The 12945-nt window shown below is 36.3% G+C and overlaps 1 non-coding gene across 1 annotated transcript; it reads right to left on the reverse strand.

Moving 5' to 3' along the window:
• Nucleotides 1-4892: 4892 nt before the first annotated feature.
• LOC112745248 (small nucleolar RNA R71) lies at nucleotides 4893-5000 on the reverse strand. Its single transcript, XR_003173185.1, has one exon. It is a non-coding gene; the product is annotated as a small nucleolar RNA R71 (small nucleolar RNA).
• Nucleotides 5001-12945: the final 7945 nt, after the last annotated feature.

Genomic DNA, 12945 nt, shown 5'->3' on the forward strand with positions numbered 1-12945 from the left:
GCAAGAAAAGCAAGGGCGTGAGCTACAGGAGCTGAAGCGCCAGAGGCTCTCCCTTGAGGGACCAGACACCCCACAGATTGAAGGAGCATCCATCTCCCAAAATAAAGGTTGTTGAGTCCTAATCTTAACTCTGTGATAACTTTTATTATTAGAAACCTATCTTAAGAATTATATGAATATTAGTAAGTAGGGTCTTTATTTTTAATTTTATTTTTATCTCCAAGTAAGCTATAATTTATTTTTCTCTTCATCATTAAACATGAATAAAATAGTAGATTCTTTGAGTAAATATGCAATTATTTCAAGTTTTTAAGGGAAGAATTCAAAATTATTTATTTGTGGTGGCAATACTTTTTGTTTTCTGAATGAATGCTTGAACAGTGCATATTTTTTATAGTGAAGTTTATGAATGTTAAAATTGTTGGATCTTGAAAGAATTATGAAAAAAGAGAAATGTTATTGATAATCTGAAAAATCATGAAATTGATTCTTGAAGCAAGAAAAAGCAGTGAAGAACAAAGCTTGCGAAAAAAATGGCGAAAAAGAAAAAAATAATAATAAAAGAAAAAAGAAAAAGCAAGCAGAAAAAGCCAATAGCCCTTTAAACCAAAAGGCAAGGGTAAAAAGGATCCAAGGCTTTGAGCATTAATGGATAGGAGGGCCTAAAGGCATAAAACCCTGGCCTAAGCGGCTAAATCAAGCTGTCCCTAACCATGTGATTGTGGCATCCAGGTCCAAGTGAAAAGCTTGAGACTGAGTGGTTAAAGTCGTGATCCAAAGCAAAAGAGTGTGCTTAAGAACTCTGGACACCTCTAACTGGGGACTTTAGCAAAGTTGAGTCACAATCTAAAAAGGTTCACCCAGTTATGTGTTTGTGGCATTTATGTATCCTGTAGTGTTACTGGAAAACAATATGCTTAGGGTCACAGCCAAGACTCATAAAGTAGCTGTGTTCAATAATCAACATATTAAACTAGGAGAATCAATAACACTATCTGAATTCTGAGTTCCTATAGATGCCAATCATTCTGAACTTCAAAGGATAAAGTGAGATGCCAAAACTGTTCAGAAGCAAAAAGCTACTAGCCCCACTCATCTGATTAGAATTTGAGCTTCACTTAAAACACTGGGATTCTATTGCAACTTGATCCTCTTTTTATCCTATTTTATTTGTCTAGTTACTTGAAGACAAGCAACAGTTTAAGTTTGGTGTTGTGATGAGCGGATATTTTATACGCTTTTTTGTGATATTTTCATGTAGTTTTTAGTATGTTTTAATTACTTTTTATTATATTTTTATTAATTTTTATGCAAAAATCATATTTCCAGATTTTACTATGAGTTTGTGTGTTTTTCTATAATTTCAGGTATTTTCTGGCTGAAATTGAGGGACCTGAGCAAACATCTGATTCAGAGGCTGAGAAAGGACTGCAGATGCTGTTGGATTCTGACCTCCCTGCACTCGAAATGGATTTTTTGGAGCTACAAAAGTCCAATTGACACGCTCTTAATTTTGTTGGAAAGTAGACATCTTGGGCTTTCCAGAAATATATAATAGTCCATACTTGGCCCGAGATTTGGTAGCGCAAACTGGCGTTTAAACACCAGCTCCTTACCCTTTTCTGGCGTTAAACGCCAGAACTGGCATAAAAGTTGGAGTTAAACGCCCAAACTGGCACAAAAGCTGGAGTTCAACGCCAGGAATAGCCTATGCACGTGAAAGCTTCAGTGCTCAGCCCAAACACACACCAAGTGGGCCCCGAAAATGGATTTCTGCACTATCTATCTTAGCTTACTCATTTTCTGTAAACCTAGGTTACTAGTTGAGTATAAAAACTACTTTTAGAAATTTATTTTGGACATCATGACATTTTTTACATCTGAATTTTGTATCTTCTATGGCATGAGTCTCTAAACTCCATGGTTGGGAGTGAGGAGCTCTGCTGTGTCTCGATGGATTAATGCAATTACTACTGTTTTCTATTCAATCACGCTTGTTTCTATTCTAAGATATTCACTCGCACTTCAACATGATGACTGTGATGATCCGTGACACTCATCACCATTCTCAACCTATGAACGTGTGCCTGACAACTACTTCCGTTCTACCTTAGATTGAGTGTGTATCTCTTTAGTTCCTAGTTCACGAGTTTGATTGCCTCTCCTGACAACAGAGCATTCAAATCTGTGAGATCAGAGTCTTCGTGGTATAAGCTAGAATCAATTGGCAGCATTCTTGAGATCCGAAAAGTCTAAACCTTGTCTGTGGTATTCCGAGTAGGATCCGGGAAGGGATGACTGTGACGAGCTTCAAACTCACAAATGTTGGGCACAGTGACAGTGTGCAAAAGGATCAATGGATCTTATTCCAACACTAGTGAAAACCGACAGATGATTAGCCCTATGAAACCCATAGCTGGACCATTTTCACTGAGAGAACGGATGGTAGCCATTGACAACGGTGATCCACCAACATACAGCTTGCCATGGAAGGAGCCTTGCGTGCGTGAAGAAGAAGACAGTAGGAAAGCAGAGATTCAGAAGACAGAGCATCTCTAAAACCTCAACCTGTTCTCCATTACTGCATAACAAGTATTATTTAATCCATGTTCTTTTACTCATTCCAATTAAAACTGAGAATTATTATTGATATCCTGACTAAGAGTTACAAGATAACCATAGCTTGTTTCAAGCCGATAATCTCCGTGGGATCGACCCTTACTCACGTAAGGTATTACTTGGACGACCCAGTGCACTTGCTGGTTAGTTGTGCGGAATTGCAAAAGTGTGATTGTGATTTCGTGCACCAGCCACCCTTCAAGGGTTCCAACCAAACCAATTCTCAACCTTTCCAAATGTCAAATAATTTTTCAGTAATTAAAACATTTTCTTTGAAGCTAAGCCACTTTCCATTTTAATAAAATTCAGCTCCTTTTCAGTTCTTTTGCTATTGAATCAAACCAATATTTTTTCAAAATCTTTCCAACGGTTTCAAACCCAAGTCACTCCTTAGTATAAATTTATAACTCAAACTTTGAATACAAAACCCTTTTCTCAATAGGAGTAAATACGTAAATCAAATCTTTTTCTAACATAGAGTTATTTCTCAAAATAAGCTTGTAAATCAGGTTTCCAAATAAAATCACTTTTTTGTATATTTTTTGCAAGTATTCAGACAGAACCCCCTTTTAAAAATAGACTTCACCACTCTCATGACTCTGTCACTTCTATCATTCCTTAACTTATCTCAATCCAAACCAGTACTTAATTCAGAATCAATCAAATTAATTACCAAAATCAATCAAAATCATAGCTAATCATTCACAATAAAGAAATCTAATCTCAATAATATTATAATTACTAACATATTTGTAATTATTTACTATACTTTTGGGCATTCTTAAATTAAAAACTGTTAATTTTAAAACAAAACCCCTACCTCCGTATGAAATCAAAATAAACGAAAGCTCCGGAGAAGCTTTCTGACTGAGCTGTTGAAGAGGAAAGCGTCAGAAATCGTCTATATCTCCTAGAACTCTAATTGGCCGAACTCAAGGGGAAAAGGAGCTACGTCACCGTCAATGATGAGGGGATAATTTATACGCTTTTTGGCATTATTTTCACATAGTTTTTAGTATGTTTTATTTACTTTTTATTATATTTTTATTAGTTTTTATGTAAAAATCACATTTCTGGACTTTACTATGAGTTTGTGTATTTTTTTGTAATTTCAGGTATTTTCTGGCTAAAATTGAGGGACCTGCGCAAAAGTCTGGTTCAGAAGCTGAGAAAGGACTGCAGATGCTGTTGGATTCTGACCCTCCTGCACTCGAAGTAGATCTTTTCGAGCTACAGAAGCCCAATTGGCACGCTCTCAATTGCGTTGGAAAGTATACATCTTGGGCTTTCCAGCAATGTATAATAGTCCATACTTTGGCCGAGATTTGATGGCCCAAACTGGCATTTAAACGCCAGCCAGAGACCCTTTTCTGGCATAAAACACCGAAACTGGCACCAGAACTGGAATTAAATTATAATTTTATTTTATTTCTTTTAATATTTTTGAACACTAACTAAATAATTAAAATAAAAATAAAAATATTTTTCTTTTATTTTACTTAAAAAAAATTTCGAATATTCTCTCTCTCATCTCTTTCTATTTATTTTATTTAATTACTAGCACTTCTCTTCTACTCATAATTCGAACCCCTCTCTCTTCACTCTGTTCGAATTACTCATCTCCTCTCTCTTCTCATTCTTCTATTCTTCTATTTTTATACTCACATAAAGGAATCTCTATACTGTGACATAAAGGATTCCCATTCTCTCTTTGTTCTCTTCTTTTTCATATGAGCAGGAACAAGGATAAGGACATTCTTGTTGAAGCTGATCCTGAACCTGAAAGGACTCTGAAGAGGAAGCTAAGAGAAGCTAAAGCACAATACTCCGGAGAGGACCTTACAGAAAATTTTGAAAAAGAAGCAGACATGGTAGCCGAACCCAACAACAATGGTGGAGATGCAAAGAAGGTGCTTGGTGACTTTACTGCACTAACTTCCAACTTCTATGGAAGAAGCATCTCAATTCCTGCAATTGGAGCAATAAACTTTGAGCTTAAGCCTCAATTAGTTTCTCTAATGCAGCAGAATTGCAAGTTTCATGGACTTCCATTGGAAGATCCTCATCAGTTCTTAGCTGAATTCTTGCAAATCTGTGACACTGTTAAGACCAATGGAGTTAATTCCGAGGTCTACAGACTTCTGCTTTTCCCCTTTGCTGTAAGAGATAGAGCTAGGATATGGTTGGACTCACAACCTAAAGAAAGCTTGAACTCTTGGGAAAAGTTAGTCAATGCTTTCTTAGCCAAATTCTTTCCACCTCAAAGGATGAGCAAGCTTAGAGTGGAAGTCCAAACCTTCAGACAGAAAGATGGTGAATCCCTCTATGAAGCTTGGGAAAGATACAAGCAATTGATCAGAAGGTGTCCTTCTGACATGCTTTCAGAATGGAGCGTCTTAGGTATATTCTATGATGGTCTGTCTGAATTGTCCAAGATGTCATTGGATCACTCTGCTGGTGGATCTCTTCATCTGAAGAAAACACCTGCAAAAGCCCAGGAACTCATTGAAATGGTTGCAAATAACCAGTTCATGTATACTTCTGAAAGAAATCCTGTGAATAATGGGATGACTCAGAAGAAAGGAGTTCTTGAGATTGATACTCTGAATGCCATATTGGCTCAGAATAAAATATTGACTCAGCAAGTCAATATGATTTCTCAGAATCTGACTAGAATGCAAGCTGCATCCGGCAGTACTAAAGAAGCCTCCTCTGAAGGAGAAACTTATAACCCTGAGAATCCTGCAATGGAAGAGGTGAATTACATGGGAGAATCCTATGGAAACACCTATAATCCTTCATGGAGAAATCATCCAAATTTCTCATGGAAGGATCAACAGCAACCTCAACAAGGCTTCAATAATAATAATGGTGGAAGAAATAGGTTTGGCAATAGCAAGCCTTTTCCATCATCTTCTCAGCAACAGACAGAGAATTCTAAGCAGAGCCTCTCTGACTTAGCAATCATAGTCTCTGATCTATCTAAGACCACTCTCAGTTTCATGACTGAAACAAGGTCCTCCATCAGAAATTTGGAGGCACAAGTGGGTCAGTGATAAACCACTATTTCATGGTTTATCTTGTGCTCAATTGAGTGGATTTTATCAATCTTTCATACACTTATTCATATGATTTGCATGAGTTTACGTTTTCCTTCCTGATTTTGTGCTATGATTGAAAACATGCTTCTTTGGTCTTAATTTTGATATGTTTAATCCTCTCTTATTATCATTCGATGCCGTGATATGTGTGCTAAGTGATTTCATAGATTACAGGGCAAGAATGGCTTAGAGCATGGAAAGGAAGCATACAAAAGTGGAAGGAATACAAGAAACTGAAGGAACTGCTAAAGCTGTCCAGCCTGACCTCTTGGTACTAAATCGACCATAACTTGAGCTACAGAGGTCCAAATGACGCGGTTCTAGTTGTTCTGGAAAGCTAACATCCGGGGCTTCGCAATGATATATAATTTGTCATAGCTGCCCCAAAGCCAGGTGACGCGAACGCGTGGATCACGCGGACGCGTGACCTGGCAGAAACGCAATCCACGCAAACGCGTGGACGACGCTTCCGCGTCACTTTCCCGCGACCTGTACGTACCAAAATACACTGGGGGTGATTTCTGGGTTGTTTTTGACCTAGTTTTTGGCCCAGAAAACACATATTAGAGGCTATAAAGTGGGGGAATGCATCCATTCATGAACACGTCTTCCGTTATTCACTTTTCATAATTTAGATGTAGTTTTTAGAGAGAGAGGTTCTCTCCTCTCTCTTAGGTTTTAGGATTAGGATTCCTCTTAAGGGATTTAGGATTTCAACTTCTTCTCAGGTTCAATATTCCTTTTATATTTTTATTTATTCTAATACTTTTATTCGTATCTGACTTATGTTACCAATTTGGCTTATGAACTCTTTATGTTTAGATTGATTTTCTTTTATTAATGCAATTGAGGTATTTCAGATTTATGATTTTTATTTAGCTCTTCATATTCTCGGCTTTAATTGATTAATTGGAGACTCTTGAGTTATCAAACTCATCGTGATTGATAATTGTTATTTTTGCTAATCGAATTGAATTCCGATAACTCTAGTCCTTTCTTAGGAGTTGGCTAGGACTTGAGGATCAAACTAATTAGTCCACTTGACTTTCCTTTGCTTTAGTAAAGGTTAACTAAGTGGGATTAAAACTCAATTCTCATCACCATCGACAAAGATAACTAGGATAGGACTTCCAAATTTTCATACCTTGCCAAGAGTTTTATTAGTTATTAATTTATTAATTCCTGCAATTTATTTCCCTTGTTCAAACCTTTTAAAACCCAAAAACACTATTTTCCATAACTAATAATAAGAACACCTCCCTGCAGTTCCTTAAGAAGACGACCCGAGGTTTGAATACTTCGGTTTATAAATTTTATTGGGTTTGTTACTTGTGACAATCAAAACTTTTGTACGAAAGGATTTTCTGTTGGTTTAGAAACTATACTTACAACGCGATTACTTTTATTCTTTACCGATAGAAAATCCGCTCTTTCAAAATGGCGCCGTTGCCGGGGAATTGCAAACGTGTGCCTTATTTTTTGTTATTGTAAATATTTGCTTTTTGCTTGTTTATTTGTTTTTATTTTTATTTTTATTTTTGCTTTTTCGTAAATTAAGAGGTTATTGGTTTTTATTTAGTTATTAAAAATTTTTCAAAAATTTGTTCTTGGTGTTCATCTTGACCTTCAAGTTGCTCTTAGTTGTTTTCTTCGTTTTGATCTAAAAATTTTAAGTTTGGTGTCATTTTATTGTTTTTCTCTTTCCTCATTTAATTCAAAAATATCTTTTCTCTTTATTTTAATTGAATTTTCAAAATTTGCATAAAAAAATCAGATTTTTTTAAAATTTTTATCTTATCTTATCTTAGTTTTAAATTTCAAAAATCAAAATTCAAAATTTAAAATTCAAATTTCAAATTTCAAATTTCAAATTTCAAATTTCAAATTTCAAATTTTAAAATTATTTTTATTTTCATTTTTAATTTTTATTTGCTATTATGAGTTCTCACCCCATCGCTTTAAGTTTGGTTCCAATGTTGTTGTAATGAATGGAAACTATAATGAAAATAGGCATCAAGGTTGGAAGAATCAAAGATGGGAGGAGCCACAAGGATTTGATCAACCCTCTTGGTAACAACCCCCTCCAATACACTATAACCAACAACCATTCTGTGATGCATACCAAAATGATGACTATGGTGGACCCCCTTGTAGTTACCAACAAGCCCCGCCATATGCTTATGAACTATCTCCTCAACACAACTTTGAACCACCATACTCACAAGCCCCTTTCCACCATTCACCTCCATATGACCCTAACCCGTATCCACCATACCAACCACCTTATGAGCCAAATGAACCATACACAGAACCACCCCCATTCCAACACAACTATTCTCATGAACCACCACCTCAATATACACCATCTCCTTATCATTATCAAGATGAACCACCTTCCTACCATGAACCCTTTATCCTAACAAATGAACCCTCCTATCCACCCCAAACCTCCATGGAGAAAGCACTTACCGATCTAAACTCTACTATACAAGCTCTTGTCGCCCAAATCAGACCACCAAATACCTTCAACAATCAACCCTCAAGCTCTAGTGCACTTCCTTTTCAACCACAGAATGATCTCTCCATCCCATCACCACCATCCATGGAAGAGCACCCACATCCATCAATCCAAGAGTAACATGATCCCAATGATGCTATTGACATGGAACAAGAGAGAAGGGATCATCTTTGCAAATTCATACTTCATAAGGAGCTAGAGGAGGCCCGAAAGGTGAAGGTAGTAAAGACCCTTGAAGTCGAAGGAGTGGTTGAAGAATTAGTGAAGAAAGACATCAAGGAGGAGTCTGATTTTGTCCTAGAGCAAGAGGAGTCCCAGAATGTGGAGATAGGAGAGACCCTTGAAGATGAAAGAATAGTTGAAAAGAGTTGTCATGGAAAGAAAATCATCAAGGATGAGTACGATTTTATATTAAAACTACTGGACAAAGCAGTAATTATTGAAGAGGAAGAAGTGGCTGAAGACTTGGGAGATGCTGAACCTCCATGGGAAAGTCAAGACATAGAGCCTCCTTCCAAGACAGTTGCATTTGATGTTGAGGAGGGTGTACAACCTCCAAGGCATGTCATGGTTAAGGACTTGGAAGAGGTCGATCAAGAGATGGAGATTCAAGAAGAAGCACAACCTTCCATGCCCTTGGAAAGCAGTGAAGAGGAGATTGAATTGGAAGAAAGCTACCAAGAGGAAGAGGTTGAAATTGAAGAAGATTACAAGGAGGTAGAAGTTGTTAGAGAAGAGCACAAGGGAGTGGAGTGATGAGCGGATAATTTATATGCTTTTTGGCATTGTTTTTAGTATATTTTAGTTAGTTTTCATTATATTTTTATTAGTTTTTAAATAAAAATTACATTTCTGGACTTTACTATGAGTTTGTGTATTTTTTTTGTGATTTTAGGTATTTTCTGACTGAAATTGAGGGACCTGAGCAAAAATCTAATTCAAAGGCTGAAAAAGGACTGCAATTGCTGTTGGATTCTGACCTCCCTGCACTCGAAGTGGATTTTCTGGAGCTACAGAAGCCCAATTGGTGCGCTTTCAATTGCGTTGGAAAGTAGACATCCTGGACTTTCCATAAATATATAATAGTCCATACTTTGCTCGAGATTTGATGGCCCAAATCGGCGTTCCAAGTCAGCATAGAAATTATGGCGTCAAAACACCAGAACTGGCATAAAAGCTGGCGTTTAACTCCAAGAAAAGTCTCTACACGTGAAAGCTTCAATGCTCAGCCCAAGCACACACCAAGTGGGCCCGGAAGAAGATTTCTGCATTAATTACCTATTTCTGTAAACCCTAGGCTACTAGTTTTCTATACATAGGACCTTTTAATAGACTTTTACACAACTGATCAGACTTTTGATCTCTTGATCATGTTTGGGGGCTGGCCAGTTGGCCATGCCTGGACCTTTTGTTCTTATGTATTTTCAACGGTGGAGTTTCTACACACCATAGATTAAGGTGTGGAGCTCTGCTGTTCTTCATGAATTAATGCAAAGTACTATTGTTTTTCTATTCAACTCAAGCCTATTTCTATTCTAAGATATCCATTCGTTCTTCAACATGATGAATGTGATGATCTGTGACACTCATCACCATTCTCACCTATGAACGCGTGCCTGACAACCACTTCCGTTTACATGCAATCAAGCTTGAATGTGTATCTCTTGGGTTTTTAATCTAAGATTAAAACCTTCGTGGTATAGATTAGAATCATTGGCGGTCATTTTTGAGATCCGAAAAGTCTAAACCTTGTCTGTGGTATTCCGAGTAGGATCTGGGAAGGGATGACTGTGACGAGCTTCAAACTCGCGAGTGTTGGGCATAGTGACAGACACAAAAGGATCAATGGATCCTATTCCAACATGATCGAGAACCGACAGATGATTAGCCGTGCGGTGACAGCGCATTTGGAACATTTTCACTGAGAGGACGGGAAGTAGCCATTGACAACGGTGATGCCCAACATAAAGCTTGCCATGAAAAGGAGTATGAATGATTGGATGAAGGCAATAGGAAAGTAGAAGTTTAGGAGGAACAAAGCATCTTCATATGCTTATCTAAAATTCTTACCAATGAATTACATAAGTATCTCTATCCTATTTTATGTTTTATTCATCTTTTAATTATCAATCCTCCATAACCATTTGAATCTGCCTAACTGAAATTTACAAGATGACCATAGCTTGCTTCAAGCCGACAGTCTCCGTGGGATCGACCCTTACTCACGTAAGGTTTATTACTTGGACGACCCAGTGCACTTGCTGGTTAGTTGTGCAGAGTTGTGATAAAGAGTTGAGATTACAATTGTGCGTACCAAGTTGTTGGTGCCATTGATGATCATAATTTTGTGCACCAAGTTTTTGGTGCCGTTGCCGGGGATTGTTCGAGTTTGGACAACTGACGGTTCATCTTGTTGCTTAGATTAGGTAATTTTATTTTATGTTTAAGCTTTTTACTTTTTATTTTCGAAAAAAATTTTTCAAAAATACAAAAAAAATTTATATTCTGTTCTTCAGAGTTTTTAAGAATGAATTCTAGAGTTTCATGATGATTTGTTGAAGTCTGGCTGGTTGTGAAATCATGTCTAAACTTTTGGACTGAGGTTTCAACTTATCATCACAAGAGCTTATTGATTTCCATCAACTTTGCTATTGAAAGTAATGATCTACTAAAGCTTGGCTGGCCATTGGCCATGTCTAGTATTTTAGACCGAAGCTTTCACTGAAAGCTTGGCTGGCTAATAAGCCATGTCTAATTTCTGGACCGGAGTTTTAGACTAACATTGCATGATTCGTGGAATTCTCATTAAAAATTTTGAATCTCTTTATTTTCTTTTCCATATAATTTTCGAAAAATCACAAAAAAAAAATTATAAAATTTATAAAATAAAAAATATTTTATGTTTCTTGTTTGAGCCTAGTGTCTAATTTTAAGTTTGGTGTCAATTGCATGTCTTTATTCTTCTTGCATTTTTTCGAATATATGCAATATGTTCTTCATTGATCTTCAAGTTGTTCTTGATAATTCCAGTGCTCTGATCTTTAATTTCTCTTATTTTGTGTCTTTTGTTGTTTCTTACATGCATTTTTAAATTGTTATAGTCCTTAGTATACAAATTTCTAAGTTTGGTGTCTTGCATGCATTGTCTATTTGATCTTAGTTTTACATGATTAGTTTCATTTTGTTGTTTCTCATCATTAAAAATTCAAAAATAAATTTTGAAAATTGTGTCTTTTCAAGTCAATAATACAGAGAATTAAAGATTCAGAACATGCAGCAGAGGAATTACAAGAAAAAGCTGGGCGTTCAAAACGCCCAGTGAAGAAGGAAAACTGGCGTTTAAACGCCAGCCAGGTACCCTGGCTGGGCGTTAAACGCACAAAAAGGTAGCATTTTGGGCGTTAAACGCCAGAATGGATGCCATTCTAGGTGTTTAACGCCAGGAGGACACTAGAGGGAAGATTTTGTTTTCAATTCAAATCTTTTTCAAATTTTCATAATTTTTCAAAATCAAATTTTTTTTCAAATCATATCTTTTCAATCATATCTTTTCAAAATCAATTTCTTTTCTTTTTTTTTATTTATTACTATTTTCGAAAATCCTTGCTACAATTAGTGATTTAATTCAAAATTTTCAAGTTGTTACTTGCCTATTAAGAAAGGATCAAAAGTTTTAATTCTAGAATCATATCTTTTAATTTCTTGTTGGTCAAGTAATCAACTTTAATTTTAAAAAAAAAAACCTTCTCTTTTTAATTTGATTCTCAATTATATCTTCTCAATCATATCTTTTCAATCACATCTTTTTCAAAATTAAGTTTCAATCATATCTTTTTTATTTCTAATTTCAAAATCTTTTTCAAAAATCACTTAATTTCTTTCCCAATCTTAGTTTTCGAAAATCAATTACCAAATTTTCAAAATTGCTCTTATTATTTCAAAATCTTTTTACTTTATTTTAGAAAATTCTTCCCCTCTTCCCACATCCTTCTATTTATGGACTAACACTCCTCCTCAATGTACAATTCGAACTCTATCCCTCTTGATAAGTTCGAATTCCTTCTTCTCTACCTTCTCCTTATATTATTCTTTACCTCTGACACCTCAAGGAATCTCTATAATGTGACATAGAGGATTCCATATTTTCTTCTCCTCTCTTTTCATATGAGCAGGAGCAAGGACAAAGGCATTCTTGTTGAAGCTGATCCTGAACCTGAAAGGACCTTGAAGAGAAAGCTAAGAGAAGCTAAAGTACAACTCTCTATAGAGGACCTAACAGAACTTTTTAAACAAGAAGAAGACATGGCAGCCGAAAACAACAACAATGCCAACAATGCAAGGAAGGTGCTTGGTGACTTTACTGCACCTACTCCTGACTTCTATGGGAGAAGCATCTCAATCTCTACCATTGGAGCAAACAACTTTGAGCTTAAGCCTCAATTAGTTTCTCTAATGCAACAGAATTGCAAGTTTCATGGACTTCCATTAGAAGATCCTCATCAATTCTTAGCTGAATTCTTGCAAATCTGTGACACTGTCAAGACCAATGGGGTTGATCCCGAGGTCTATAGACTTATGCTTTTTCCTTTTGCTGTAAGAGACAGAGCTAGAACATGGTTGGATTCACAACCTAAAGAAAGCCTGAACTCTTGGGAAAAGCTAGTCAATGCCTTCTTGGCAAAATTCTTTCCACCTCAAAAATTGAGC

The sequence above is a fragment of the Arachis hypogaea genome, chromosome 14, assembly GCF_003086295.3.
Source record: "Arachis hypogaea cultivar Tifrunner chromosome 14, arahy.Tifrunner.gnm2.J5K5, whole genome shotgun sequence".
Taxonomy (NCBI): Eukaryota; Viridiplantae; Streptophyta; class Magnoliopsida; order Fabales; family Fabaceae; genus Arachis; species Arachis hypogaea.